The sequence below is a fragment of the Acanthochromis polyacanthus genome, chromosome 7 (genome assembly GCF_021347895.1).
Source record: "Acanthochromis polyacanthus isolate Apoly-LR-REF ecotype Palm Island chromosome 7, KAUST_Apoly_ChrSc, whole genome shotgun sequence".
NCBI classification, from domain to species: domain Eukaryota; kingdom Metazoa; phylum Chordata; class Actinopteri; family Pomacentridae; genus Acanthochromis; species Acanthochromis polyacanthus.
The window spans coordinates 18,595,240-18,611,465 of NC_067119.1; the positions used below are offsets into that span (position 1 = coordinate 18,595,240).

At 40.0% G+C, this 16,226-nt stretch overlaps 1 protein-coding gene and 1 long non-coding RNA gene across 3 annotated transcripts in view; both read right to left on the bottom strand.

Moving 5' to 3' along the window:
• Positions 1-5,205, bottom strand: part of LOC127534677 (uncharacterized) — a 30,352-nt gene extending 25,147 nt beyond the window's left edge. Inside the window, exon 1 of the long non-coding RNA XR_007942934.1 lies at positions 2,888-5,205. This is a non-coding gene — a long non-coding RNA (uncharacterized LOC127534677). The remainder of the gene's footprint in view (positions 1-2,887) is intronic.
• Positions 1-16,226, bottom strand: part of unc5ca (unc-5 netrin receptor Ca) — a 230,232-nt gene that overhangs the window by 162,368 nt on the left and 51,638 nt on the right. The gene's annotated exons all lie outside the window — the stretch shown is intronic.

Here is a 16,226-nt window from a genome sequence, read left to right on the forward strand (position 1 = left end):
ACGCACTGCTTTAGAATTCCATTCACGCAGAGGCTCCAAGTCACTCTGATGCTCCAGAACAGGGACAGATGTAAAAACTGTACGAGTGTAAGCAGGAGTTGGTGTTGTGTAAAAATGTGAAAGCTCGAGTGAATAACTAAACCCAGATCAGTTTCTCACTTCCAAAAGAACTATTTTCAACTTTAATGCAAAGACTTAGAAAACAAATCGCAGCAGGCATCTTGTTTCTTCAGTGCAACACAGTTTTTATTTTCATTGTTCAAAGTTCCAGTTTTAGAAAAGAAAATAAAGTAATTACATTTGGCATCATGTTGATAATCAGCACCTGATTACTTCCTGGTTTTGGGAACCTTTTCAGCTGCTGTTGACCTATCAGGATGGATTTTTGCCTTTAACAACTTCCTGTGGGAGTTAATGAGCGATGGAGCAAGCGACAGCAACACAAGAAACCTGAAAGGCCTTCTGTTGTCCCTTTGGTAATTTAGCCCAATCACAAAGTGCCCTGGTTTGCCCTGTGTGTGTGTGTGTGTGTGTGTGTGTGTGTGTGTGTGTGTGTGTGGTCAGTGTGTGTGTGTGTGTGTGTGAGTGAGAGAGAGTGAGAGCATGCTATATACTCCTTGAGAGGAACCAGCAGGCTCTGTTCTGTGCAGCCAGGACAGGATGAATGCATTTCTTTGACACAGCTGACACATACAGAGGCATAGGCGTTTTCCTCATAGGAAAAAATACACATAAGTACACACATACACATAGGTAACTGATCTGTGAGGAATCTCGTGTGTTGCTGCCACTGTGTGAAAGCATGTGTTTTCTATGTGTGGCAGGCTGTGGGTCAGGGGCTTGTGTCAACATCTTTCCCTGGAAACAGCTCGCTTAGGTACCGTATACACTTATCGACCTGCATGCCTCCTCTGCTCCTCTTTTTACTTCTCTTTACTCTCCATTTATGTTCTTCTGTCTCCATTGTCCAAGCAAACTATACATCCATAAATCTCTCACTGATGAATTCTTAGAATTCCTAGACAAAAAAATGTAACTGACTTGAACTGTGGCACTGCTTGCACACATACAGACGACCGGAGACTTCATTTTATGTACATATTTTCAACAGTTTCATTTAAACAAAAAAGATGCAAACTGACATAATTCTGCCGTGACTCACAAAAAGCTAGTCGTACCTTGGTAACTGAGCGAACTAACCTCCAATTCTCTCCCTATAGGCTTACGTGTAGGTCTCCCAACATGGGCTAACCTGAGGTTTCCTGGGCCTCTAAACTCCACTGTCCATAAACCTCACCAGGCGGAGGCTTCAACATGTGGGTGCTATGGTTTCCCTCCCATGTCCAGCACCACCTCAACACAATCCCAACAGCATGAATGGCTGACGGGTATGTGGACCTATACACGTAAATGAATAGTTTAAAGTAATACTTCAAGTGAGGTGTTCTTGTTTTTAATTAAAAATATCAATAATTATCTATACCAAAAGACAAAAAACATTTAAATCAAAATTTTGGGCTGTATCACCCAGTCTTATATTATATTATATTATATTGTATATTGTACATACAGCGCATATACAGTATGCTGTCTGCCAACACAACAACAGGAAGCTGACACAAATACTCATCACTGCTTCCTGTGTGCACTTTAATGACATTAGAAAAGCCAAATTGTCCACTGTCACTCAATAAGGGGTTAAAGTGGCCTGTAATTTTGTAAAGGCCTGGTTGTAGGGCTCTGACAGTGTGTATATCCACGGGTGCCTCTACTGTGTGTGCTTGTGTGCATTTCTAAGTGGACAACAAAGCCTTAAAGTTAATGGGAAAGTGCTTCCATTAAGGGCTCTGATGGCTCCAGCTGCACACTACACAGCAGGATGGGCTGAGAGAGGCAGACAGTGCGACTGTGAGAGTGTGTGACTGCGATTGCGTGCAAACTGGTGTGTAATGGAAGCCAGGTGTGCGGCTTTGTAATAGCGGGGAAGACCCCCTGTTGCCGTAACTTTGTTCAGTGTCTTGCAGGTCAGGACTCACACACACACAGAGTGACACACACGAGGTGGCCTGTTTCTTTCATTATCACTGTAACTCAGCTGACCCTCACATTACATCAGTCAAAGACCTTTGACAAGAGACCACACAACCTTTCAACACCACATGCACTCACACTTCAGCAGCATCCGAGTAAAATATGATGTGAAGAAAACCTCAATATCACATGTATCCCACACTTGGACCAAAACAGGCACTTTATTTCTCTTTCACACACACAACTCTACAATACTGCAGTCTACACTACCTTTCACTACCAAGATAAATATACCTTCTGGTTTCACTGCTTCCCATAGTCCTCATTTCTGGCCTCACAAATGCATACAATAAAGGGCATGTTAAAAAAAAAGCAGCTTGGTCTACCAGAAATAAAACTCACTGTAGAATCGCAGAGACAGAGGCGGCCGTATTGTGAGCGTCTCCTCAAGTTTCCCAGCTACACTTAAAGTACATTGCTGATGATAAGAGTTGACAAAAAGAGGGCACAGATCACCCAGTCGAGCTATTCCCACAACAGCTGTCTGCAAACACATTTTCACACACTGGCTGCATTTAAATACTGAAAACGGGGGGCAAACACAGTACAGAGGAAGAAAAAAAAGAAGCTAATAAAGGCCTGGAGGCACAAGTCAAAAGAGTGATAGCTGTCATTATCTGCTGTGGGAGATGACTCATCAATCATCAGGACTTTCATCATTCATTATTGTTCGTGTCTGTTCCTCACACAACTCTTATCAAGTTCTTTCTGTCTCTGATAAAGCGTTTTTTCTGCCTCCTTTTGTGTCTTTATTCTTTTAGTTTTCCCACTTATGTTTAATTTGAGCGTACGTCACCCTTTTTTTTTATCTCTGCCATCTAAGGGTGGCGTTGTAATTAGCCACGGCATACTGTAACAGAAAGAAAATGCACAACAGTCTCTCATTTCCTAACATTACACAATATTCTTTTATCAGGAGCAGTTTAAGCCAGTCTACCGATGGATGGCTTTAGGATAGTTGTTGAAATGAGCAGATCATATTTTTCTCCACAAAGTGAAAAAGGTTTAAATATTAGCAGAAATTGTACAATACTTGGTCACAAACAACAACAGAAAAGTTGCTGTTTTCGGTTATGTGCAGCTCAAGTTCAAATGGAAGCGTCTGTACTCAGGTCGGCTACAGAACTGCTTGTTTCCTCTGGCAGTGTGGAGAGTGTTTTAGAGTCTTATTAGCCATTAAAGCGCAGGATCTCATCTGAGAGGGAAGCTAACCAAGATGATTAACAGTTTAAACTCTCATTTAACACGCAGAGATAGCCCTGGTCATGGCACTCTCTTCACTCTGCTCTCTCTCCCTCTTCCACTCCCTCTGAGGCTGAGTAATATTAAGTTCATAGCCCAGTGCCTTAATAGATGTATTAATATAACCAATGGGCTTCTGAGAGCATGAAATTATCTTTGAGCGATGAATTAAAGCCTTATTGATTGTCTGTAAGGTATTCACTACACAGCAGACAATTCGGAGCATGCTTTGCTGACTGACTGATTGTTCTGAGGAACGACTGAATATATTAATAAATCACTAACTGGATGGAATGATGAACAATATAAGCAATTATCCATTCTAAAGAATAAAAACCCAGCTTTTCCCTGTAATTTCACAACAAATCCTTCTTTTTTTTGCAAATCATAAAAGCTAATGCTAACCAACTTATGAAACTAAGCCACAGCTGAAAAATAATGACAAATTATACTTTAATCACAGAGGAGTGATTTGTTTTCTTTTCCACAGAGTGCCAAACATGAAGGTTTCTTTAAACCCAAAAGAGTAAACTCAAAATGTCTCCCTTTCTGCTTCTGCAAAGCCAACACATCTCAGTGTGCTGTGATCACTGGATGTCACTTTGCAAGTATTTTACACAAATTCGGTTCTTGCCCTCTGAAAATGTTTTTTTCAATTATTTTGTATTTAATGAATTCCAATAACCAAACATTTTATAAAAGTAGGGATATTGGCACATTTGGCGGAAACTGCCTGTCTCAAATTTCACTTGCTATCCTCTTAGATGTAGACCTGTTGTGCAGTGACACATCAATCGCAACATTCCTGCCATGTTTGAAACGCATTCTGGATGTCTTGTTTTGTAATCGTACCATCTGTGACGCTCGCTGGATGTCTGAGGTGTCAAAATGGTGACCCTTCAACTTCAATTACAGTTTGGGGAAAAGGGAGAAGTCACAGGCATCCAAATCTGGCGAGTAGGACAGGCGAAGAGAGACAATTGTGTTGGTGTGACTTGTGCGCCAAATGTTCTAAATTTGAGGCCTCGCAGTAGAACTCACTGATGACAGCCTCACCCTGGGAGACATTCACAGTGCACATGCCTGTAAATGTGGAACAAAACGAGAAACATGCTCTTGGTTTCTTGCTGACCTGATGCACTTTTTTCAGTCTTGAAGAATGCGGGTTCTTCCACTGCAGACTGCTGTTTGGTCCGGCTTGTAGCCTGAGATCCAACTCTCTGCACCAGTGGTGATCCTCGACATGAATGTTTGGTCAGTTTGAAACAGGATTTAAAGTTTGCTCTTTGCACAATTTTGAGCTCCATGGTGAAATCACAAATGTGCACTTGCAAGTGGTTAGAAAAGGGGCCTCCAAGTGTTTCAAACCTGGCAGAAGTATTCGGAACAGTACTCTTTGTGGTTTTACCTTTATATAGAAACAGTCCTGGAACTTTTCGATCGCACTTCAGGCAACATCTATTATGATTTGCATCTCTTTACTTTACTAGTAGAGACTTTACTACGACAAAGCCATTTTACAGCTATAGTGGAACAATAAATTTAAGCTTTGTTAACAGCTGTTATCCACCATATCAACATGTGGTTTGCCCTTCCACAAGTTACAGAATTAATATCTAAAATTTAGATACTAATTTCGGTAACTCTTTGATGTATACCAATGAATCATTTTCTAATATGAGGATGTATATAAAATTACTACAGACAAATAGCAACACATTAATACAAATGCATACGCTACATGCCGAGAGTGACAAGAGGATTACTTTCCTTGGAGAAAGAACAAAAACATGGCATTTTTTCACACGCCCCATCTCCTTTCATGAAGCCTTTCAAATGTTGCTTTCCATTCCATTCAATTTTAAGGCTGTCACAACCATAATAAATCCTCCACTGAAGCACAACTGTTAAGAGACAGATAGAAAAAAGGGGAAGAACAGGGGAAATGAAGAGAAGATATAAAAAGAGACAAAGGAAAGGTGCGTAGGTGACAATTAGAATGAAATGAAGTCAATTTTGCAGCAAAAATATCAACAAAGCTGACATTTCGTGGGAGAGAGAAGGAAGAGAAAAAAAGCTATTGAGACTGAGTAATCACTTCAACTCATGTTGTACGGATTCATCCCTGACTATAATGTGGCTAAAGCAAACTTATGTTATATGTTAGAGCTGCAGTACTGTCTTTTCATCCATTGTCTTGTCTTTTTATTCACACAAAGGCCATTTTCTTAATTATTATGTTTTGTTTTTAATATTTCCAGTGTATCCCTGTAACCTCTAAAGTCTCAATTATCTTCCAGCATGACATTACCATCTTTACCTCACATTTTAATGAGAAATACAACTAATTGGATAAATCCCTTCCCTTCTGTCAGTGTTGTGGATGTGATCATTTCCTAAATATCAAAATATTTAAAAGTCAAATGAACAGGAAGGCGTAGATAAATATTTTTCGTGATTAAAAACAATGCCTGCACTGGCACTGCATTAGAACAGTTGTTTTGAAGCTGACTATTTTCCAGCACCGTCTATGAAATTATTTCCCTGACATGCCGTCTCTCCATACTTGCGTGTTTAATTAAAAATTTCTCCTTGATTTAGAATGAAGTCCCAGTGTGAAGAGGCAGCCTTGATCTACAATCTGCGTGCACATTGTTCTCTTAACAATAATAGGCTAAATATAGATTTCAGCTCTCCCTTCCCTTTCATCCTTCAGATAAGAGAGACCCTCTTGCTCATTTTCTCTCATTCATCAAATTACCTTTTCCATTTTTATTAGTTTCACAGGATAATCACCTGAGGAGATGTTAGTTGAGTTGGAGGCAGGAGCATGTTATTAGTTTTTCTAGACGCGACTACACACTCTGACACACAAACGAAGATATGCTCTCACACACACAATCATTCTTATACAAAATCTAACTTATTTTACATATCTTACTCACACGAACATAAATACCTATACATGAGCACAGATAGAAATGACAATATTCTTTCAGATAATCACCACATTCTGCACATTTGCAAAGCTACATGTGTTCAGGAAGATATATTCTAACATAAATGTATGCATGTACACTATAATTAAGCTGTTCTACTGTACTTTTTCTCCTTCCCAGCTCTATAGTTGCCATTGTTTCCATAGCAACACCATAAAGTTTGATTATTTCCAATTTGCACTCATTCATCTTTCAATATGGTTCATGTCCATTCCTTCAACGATTCCCATCTGTGCCACCGTTTCGCTCAGATACATATCTGTACTTATTTAATGTTTACTTTGAGCTACTCTCTAATCCACTCCGCAGAAAGAAGACCTAAAGCGAGACCATTTGATTGTAAATCTCCTCTATAAACACGCATTCTTGCCGTGTTTACCCCCTGCTTTCCTGCCTTCCTGGCTGTCTGGATGTTTGACTGTTGCCTGCCTGTCTGTCTCTTGTCCTGACAGTCCACCTGTCTCCCTTCCAACTGTCATTTATAGTGTCTCTCGGTAAATCAATCACGCGCTGTCTTGCTACTGCTGGCTTTGGTTAAGCCTTTGTTTGACATTAGCGCAGGAAGACAATCAAAAACCACTTTCTCTTTGTCAGGAAACCAACATAAACACACACAAAGCAACACAAAAACATGCATACCAGCATGACATGCACAGACATGCACTCTCTTGTGCAAGTATGCACAGATACACACTTGCAGCCATACCAGCCAGCAGTAGATGGACACAGTAACAAAGCCAGAGTTCATAAACAAAGAGACCGTTTGTTTGGACTGGCCGGGGTGAAAAGACGGAGAGCCAATAAAATGACTTTGCTCCAGAGAAGGCGAGGTGAGAGGTCAAGTGTTTTAGTGGTTTTTCAGAGAGTGTGTGACTATGTGTGTCTGTGTGTGTCCATCAGCTGTGGCGGTGGTCTTTAAGCAGTCATTCACTCCACACAATGCCCTCCACCACCCCTATTCATCTTCCATTTGAGGGCTAAACACACACACTTGGAAAAAAACGACACACACACACACACACACACACACACACACACACACACACACACACACACACACACACACACACACATATACACACTAATCAAATGATTGGCTATCTTTGTGGAGCTTTCAGAATGATGATGAACTCTCAGTTAGTAAATGCAGTATCAAAGCAAATGAGATTAAGTTAAAATGGCAAAACAAATTGAAATCTTCAATGTGTTTTTCATGTTTTTCATTTGTTTCAGACAAACAACAGACACAGAGTCATGTATAAGCTGTCTGTCATGACACAACTGGCCTGGATACGTTTTACCACTCTGATCCAGGCTGTGTACTATTTCTACTTTGAGGAAAAGAAAACAACTCAAGAGTAAAATTACCTTTCATCCACACAGCCAATTCAAAAACACTGCACGGATACGAATATGTTGTATGAATAGTCATTCAGTGAAAATTGCAGGCGGCGTGCATCATACAGAAAAGTGAACAAGTGCAAAAAAAGAACGGAACAACACATAAGTATGAAATAGGACATAAGTGCAAAATAGGATCAAAATACCAAAAACCAAAACAGTATATGCTGCTTTTTGGACGATATTCAGCTTCACATTTGAATTTATGTATCACTGCTAGCAAAGGTTTACAAGGTTCATCCTTCCTAATCTTTCTCTATCTTTCCACCCCTATCACTGTCACTCTACAGTTATAATTTCCCTCTTTGTCTCAAATTTTGCTGCAACTTTCCACACGTTCAAAGATGTTTGTAGATTGATAGATACTTCAATTTTCCTGTCAGACTTTGGAAAAGTGCGAATCCACAAATGCAGATGAAAGAGGATGCGAAACACAAATGAAATGAGAATACAGGAACGGAAGGGGTTGAAGGGTATCAGACATCAGGGAGATATCCAGACAGAAGATGAAAGGAATATATACAAGTGTGTCAGACAGAGGCCCATCTGAGACTGGGTTTCTCTTGGTGACATTCCCAATAGTATTTTAGATTTCAAATAAGTTCAAATGCAGAAGAAGAAAAAAAAAACAACTCACGGGTTGAGGAGTTTCAATTTATACAAAAAAGCGGGTAACACAAAACAAAAAAATGACAAGGCGTCTTGCATCACCGCTGTTGTGCGCGCTGTCTCTCAGTGTGAGGAAGACGAGGGAGGCGGGGAGAAGTTAAAATGAAGACAAAACTGCAGGGAGGAGGAAACCGAGCGAGCAGGGAGGAGAGAGGAGTGAGGGCAAAGTAAAAAGACAAGGTGACGAGCGAGGGGAAGAGAGGCATGAGTGTGATCTTTGAAGACGAGCAGTGTCCCTTGGTGACTCTCGCTCCCCGCTCTCCTTTGCCGCCGCTGCCAGATTAAACGAGGATGGAACAGAGCAACGGGAGGGAGGAACAGGAGCGGAGGGAAGAGGGAAGCAGGAGGTTGTAAGTAGGCCTGGCACCCTGCTGTGACCCCATCAATCAACACATACAAAGACACGCACACACTTGAGCACACACATGCACACACACACACACACACACACACACACACACACACACACACACACACACACACACACACAGGGGTATACCCCCCCACCACCACTAATGAGCTATTTACACAGAGGGCTGTTTGTGCACAGCCATAGAGCTCTGCCAAAACGCACACACACAAATTCTTACACAGACGCACACAAGGGACAACGCACAGCAAGGTGTGCTCAAATCCAGAAAACTAATAAAAAAATTCTAATGCAGAAATAAACCTACATCTAAACATCAGTCAAAGCCGTATGTGGCCACAAATATAATGAAATGATATGTATCTAGGCTGCAAACATCCTCTTTGAAAGCACAAATGAATGCATGAACCCACACACATGCACGGAATTCTGCTCTTACTGGGCATCGTGTTTTGTTTATCTGTGCACGTTATATAATATAGCGTACTGGACGTACACTTTAGTTCCATATGTTTGTGAGAGACCGAGCTGGGCCAGTAAAATCCTCCTCCATCCTCCACCTGTTCAGAGCTCCATTTGTATAATTGGGAAGCAGCTGGCTGATAGCTGTACAATACAGACTCACTGTCCTCATTGCTCACCACTGACTCTAAAGTAATAGCTGAAGAGCTGTTAGTGCAACTGTATGGTAATCCATTTTTCTGTCTGTGTTTAGTGTATATCTCTCTCTTCATCCAATTCATTTAAAACCAATTTGCTTGATGAGTCTTCCCGCAAATCTCCGCGCTGCTCTCACTGTTGGAACACTATGAATGATTAGAATAAAATTAATATTGTCCCACAGGGTAACATGATTATCTATAGAAGTAATACAGTGTAGTTATCGGTTTATGTCTGCGCTTTACTCTCTCTGTATGAGCGCATTAGTCAAATTTGTTTTCAGTATCTATCTCTCGTACTTGCTCAGTGCACGTGGCTCTTAAGACACGCACTCATCTCTGCCAGATCATTTGCCTCTCACTAGATGGTTCATAAAGTTAAAGTTACACTAAGATTATGTTAATTAAATGCTTGTTTTCTGCACTTCAACACCCACGCAGATACTATATATATGAGCGCACACATAGGTGAACACATTCACATTCATGCATGCAAAAATGAAGGGAAGAGAATAATGTGCACTTATGCTTGGCTATGTTTAACAGTGGTATATAAATTATCTATATTATGAGAAAACACGCTCAGATCTTATGTACCTTTAATGATGCATGGCCAGTGAATAGCAAACTTTATTGTGTAATAGCAGCATTTTATGATACGATGGTCACCTGGTTGACCCAAGTAAACTCAATCATGTTAAACAGGAACAATTACACCCACAAGCTGTTGTAAATATATTGATATACTAATTACAACCTATTTTATCTTGTTGGAATCTGGGTGGCCAGCATATAAAAAAATGATTATCACCACACTTTCTACAATATGTTGACAAGCTTCTTAAATTCAAGACAAATTATCAAATAAATTACATGAAGCCAACATTTATCCCCAACAACTACTCCAGAAGAGCATACAGTATGTGTCAACACATATAAACTGTATATTCAACACAAACGGGGCCAGGAAAAACAGGAGTATGAAAGGATAAGTGAAAGACAGATATTTACGCACAAACACACAAAAAAACAGGCAGGGGAGAAAAAAAAAGCTCCACATAATTTTCCAACACATAAAGAAAGTGACTTTGACAAATGGCTATTCTAAAACCAGGGCAGCAGTTTGAGCCAACACAGACAGACAAACCCACTGTGTTTATGTGTGTGTTGCAGAGAAAAAGGGCTTTGCCCTGGATAAAAACTGAAGTACCCAGTCAGCAACATGACAAACCAATCTACTGGTGCTACTTTGAAAAGCTGACAGGACCACACAGACACACACACACTTCTGACTTTCCATTGTTCCTGATCCATTTTGTGTGGCTGTGTATGCATTGCATACCCACGCTGTCCAGCACAAAGCATGCCTCTCGAAAAGCACAATTTCAACAAAAGCTTCTTATTTGCACTCTTGTGCTACTGGTGCTAAATGGCATATACGTTACCAATGATATGGCTCAGTCTCAGGGTCAACAATTATTCATTTATGATTCCTATACGTACAATAAAATTAGGTGTGAAAGCTGTGGGAGAAAAAGTACCCACAGTGGCCAATGTGGGTGAAAAATTGGAATCAAAACAGCAAGGCAACATTCAGTCACAGGAAATGGAGGCAGACAGGCTATTAAAATTACCCTTTGAGTTTAGACCTCAATGCTGTGAACCTTGCGTACATATCTGCTGATGTTTTTATGTTGGGATGAGGGTAGGCAGTCATGGGTGAAAATAATGTAAACCCAGAAAAGCTTTAAAAGTGCTGTGCATCAGGAAAGTTGAAAGCCTTAATGGACACTCAGAATCTCAAGGTGACCAAGAGACAGACAAGGAGACAGAGCAGCAGAGCCAAATAGCAAAGGCAAAGAAGTCAACAACCAAACAGATACAAAGAGAGAGAGACGGGTGGTTGAAGAGCAGTTGAGAGAAGGAGACAAAAAGAGAAGATTAACAGGAGATGCTAAATAATGTACATGACTCAAACATCTGACTGGCAAAGTGTATTTACATCCTACAATTATCAAGTCAGCTTCGCTTGCTGTGTTGTTGCTGCAGTGACTCATGGTGACATTTATTGAACTTTTCTATGAGTACATGATGCAGCACCCATACGGCTCTCCATTCCCACTCTGATGGGTCTCCAGGTATTTCCACACTAATTACCCGGTGCACTAGAATCAATGTGAGTCTGCTAAGATGACATGAATGCATTCAAATAAGTGATCTGTGTTCATCTTTGAGCGATAGATGGAGTTTATGATTGAAAGGTAATGCAGCACTGTCTCTTACACACCTCTGATTAACAGACAGCTGTTGACAGTGCCTTGGATTCCAAGGCTGTGACACTGTAAAGGCTCAGACAGAGACAGAAGACTATAGTAAACTGCATATTGTACAAGACATCAGCATCCAAATAATATTATCAATTGGAATTTGTTGGTCTAGTGCATCCTAACTGATTTTTTTCTTTATTATCCTCTTGACTAGAACTACATGATATTTTAGATCATTTGTTTACAAATGAATGCAAATGTGAAGATCTGGCTCCTATTTTGACAATTTTACATTTCAACATCTACTGCTATTAAAGCTAAAGATTATAATCATCATCATCCCATTAAATGTGTTTAATTTGCATTCAAAACAGACTATGACTGAGGTAACTGAGAATTAGTATCAGTCATGCAGTGATTAATCAGGTTAAGAGTAAATTATTGGCATGTTTTCAATATATTATATTGTTCTTTGTGTCTTTCTGCAGAGCTCTGCATATTGGCACGACGAACAGGTGCCTGTTTAGTTTTCCTTTCTGCTATGTCCTTGGAAGATAAATTCTAAATGTACTGGTCTCCAGTCTACATTCTACAGTGAGAAATTTACTTCAGCTGCTTTAACATGGCCACTGATGATTACGTAGAGAACTGTCCTGAATTCCTGTTCATTGCCTATGGAGCATAGTTCAGGTAACTGCAGGGTCAAGAAAATCATCTCAACTTATTTTATTGTGCATGTACATAATTAAAATTACTACATGACGGTTACATAGACCTAATCCTAATTAAGACTGGATTCTCTGCATTTATGTCAAAACAACCTATTTTTAAAAACAGCAACAGTGACCTGAGTCAAGATGTGACTCAAGCAACAAATTTCACAGTAATGATAACTATAAATCCATTTTGTCATGACATGATGTAAATTTGGCAGTTTTTTTTTCTTTTTTCAAGCGGATTTAGGTCACTCTGAGCAGTGTGCTCAACGCATCATTTTATATCACTTTTACATTCTCTAACCTACTTTCCAGACTTTCTCCTTGTTTGTGGAAAAAAAGGCTCGAAAAAGGAAACATCTAAATATGACTGTCAATTGCAAAACATCACATCAGTAATTGCAGTCTGGGATGACAGATCTTGTGCAATTTTCCATGTCAATGGAAGCACAAATTGTTCCCGCTATATTCACAAAATGATTATGGAGGTAAGGAGAAGAAGAAAATGCATATAGGAAATGTTGGACACACATGAAGCAAGAGTGATTTAACAGTTTGTATGCCTCAAGGGAAAATCCTAACATTCACTTGTGCTGCTGAAAATGAGCGTGTACAGTGAAAGTCCACTTGTTTTCTTAGTAAACAAGATGTCAGTTGTCCCTCTAAACATTTGTAACTGCATTCAGAAAAGTAAGTGCAGAAATCGCTATACAGTGTGTCAAATACCCACATTTCAACTGCTGTGACTATGACAGCAGCACAACATGCTAACAATGTTGCATGTCACAGAAAGAGCTGCTGATACAGAATAGAGATCAGATAGAGATGTAATCTCAAAATTTGTCCTCTATCTCAGTACAACCAACACTAGAGGCAAAACAGGACACCTTCTTTCAACTCATCCATTTAACATGAGATGTAAATATCACCAAGAGATTTTACAGGGGCCAGATTGTGTGCACGGGTGTACTATATGGGCTAGAGTGTGAAGGAAATCAGTTTAGAAAGGGAATATGTATGAGTATGTGTGTGAATGAGAGAGAAAAAAGCAAAGAGAAGACAGGCGAAAGGAGGTTAGACAGATCAAAATGTGAGGCACTGGAGAGGGAGGGAAAGAATACAGAAAAGAGGAATGACAAGGTGGACAGGACTTGTTTCAGGGGAAGAAAGTTGCACATGAAGAGTAAGTTTTAGAAGCAAAAAAAGACAAAGATATGAAAAAAATGGGAAAAGATATAGCTCAGACCATGTCAATAAAGTCTTCAGAAATTAATTATGTTGACAGCAAAGGGAGCAGAGACTGGGAAAAGAAATAAAAGACACTGAAAAGGGAAGAAAAAAGGGAGAGAAATGCAGAAATGTAGGTCTTTCCAGGGACAGCCAGCATGCAGTCTAAGCCTCGAGGTAGATGAAGGGCCAAGACCTTTATGAAAGGGCCTGTTGTCATGCTCAGGACACACACACACACACACACACACACACACACACACACACTGAACTTTCTAGACATTAGAGGAAGGCGCTGAAAGGTCCCACAGGCCAGGGGCTTGAAAGTTCATGTAATCTGTCTTTGAATACGTGTGTGTGTGTGTTTGTCATACTCTTTTCCAACCATCATATCAATAATTCAAACAGTCTCATTGCACTGGAGTACAAACTGAACTTCACCCCGAGTCAAATCACACAGTAAGCGCTGCTTTACCTGAATTTTAAAGCTTTCGTTTAATGTAGTTTAGAGCAAGTTGGAGATGTTTGAGTTCCAAGTTCGAGTCATCACCCGCAGACTTGAGACTATTCCATAGCCGCTGGCAATGTGTGTGTGTGTTTGAAACTTGAATTCAAGAGGAAGCACCACGCTACATGAAGACATTTCCGTGATTCATCCCGCAGAGTTCACAGCAGAAACCCTTACTTTAAATAACATCTTACTGTAGATGTTTTCTCATAAAATGTTAGTCTGGAGCCAACCTCTCCAAAGCGCTAGCTTCTTCCCATCATTAACAATGAAACAGATCTTACACCTGTGAGCTGAGAATGCCGTTAGTGCATTAGACGTAACCACTAAAAAGTAAAAATAGCCAAAGCTGAACATATAAAGCAAAATGGTTAATCTATAATGTCAGTAGTGCTATACTTCAAATGGATTTTCATTGTTTTGAGCAGTCAGAGCTGCCACAGATAGAACAATGCCCATTCATCAGCCCTACTGACCAAGAAATATGCAGTGCTGCTAAATGGATACAGGTCCATACATGCATATAATGGACTAAATTTGACATGCAATTGCATTATCTTGGTGAGGTTAGTTTTTAATTAAAAGTGTACCCCAGAGAGGTACATAGAACCAACTGAAAAACAGGCTTTGATATGTTAAACTGACTGTTTCGTGATGAAGTGAGAGCTGAAGAGAAGGCGATACTGCTGAGACAGAAGTTTCGAAACAGGTGGATGAGCTGCTGTGGAGCTTCACTAACAGCGAGCTAAGAGGCTGCATATGTGCATAAATAGTCTATAACCTGTGCTTTGCTTGTGCTGGATGTCACTTTACTTGTGTGCAGCCATTTTGCACCAGGGGAGTTGCCAGTGTTTGACTGCTATTCAGAGAGGTCTAAAAGCTGGTGGAGGTGACACCACTGCCCCTTGTACCTCTAAATATTGCATCAGCTCCATCCCTGTGGAAAACATCTCAGAGTCCTTTAGCTGTGCTATTTGTGTCTTTTTCATCCATCTTGCTCCTTTCCTCCGAAGCATCTTCTATTTACTCCTCTGCATAAATCACCCTCGCCACTCTATCTGCAATGTCTTTATCACCAACAACCTTCTCCTTGACCACTGAGCAGGTATCTTAAAAACTCGAGTGTCTACTCAGTTGGAGTTTTCAGATTTCTAGCACAACATTATACGCACAAAAAAAAGTCTCAAAGCGTTGAAGTTTCTGACTAGATGCAAATACCCTGGGAAACAAAATGGTTTTGGTTTCTTCCCGTTTGAATTACTGGCTGACAGTCACTAACTATGTTGCCAACATATCATCTTGTTTTTGTGAGCACATCAAGGCATTAACTGTGTGCTCAAGTCTTTTAAGTTCCCTCAAAGCACTTTCAGAAATGTTGCCTGGCTTCAGAGAATTTTTCCTCCTTAACAACCAACTTAACTAGGTATATATTTTTCTTTTTTCATCTACTTGAATGACAGCGTTCCAAATTGCCCTATATTTGTAATGTTAAAATTTATACTGCTTAAGCAAGAAATAAACAAGACATATACCCACTTCTCAGTTTGACTAAACTTCAGTTTAGTTTTGTTTATAGCACTGGAGATAGTCACACCTGCATGAAAGCCCACACACATGGCAACCACATGCAATTATTGTGCTTTTCTGTATGACCACATACATTACTTGTAATTACTGCTAGACCACACTCTTACTTATCAGGCTCAACAATGTTAGAGTTGTATAAAATTGGGGAAAATTGGATATAAAATGTTCTCAGATCTCACTGTAAAATGGCTACTGCACTTTTACCATTGTAAGAGAAAACTGCTAATGAGCCAAACAAGCTAAACAAGGACAATGCAGTGTGACTTACTTTCAGAGTTGGTGTTGACTTTTGTGTATACAGTGTGATTACGGAAGAGATGACTATTGGTCTCTGTAGTTCTTATGACTGAAACTGACAGCCACTCAATGTAACTTCACAATAGCACAACCTTCATTATATTTGCTAAAATGAATCCACAAAGTCCCTCAGTCCAGCTAAGAGCAGCTGTTGTGCAATCACACATACTGAAGGCTGCATTAAGGAAAGTGA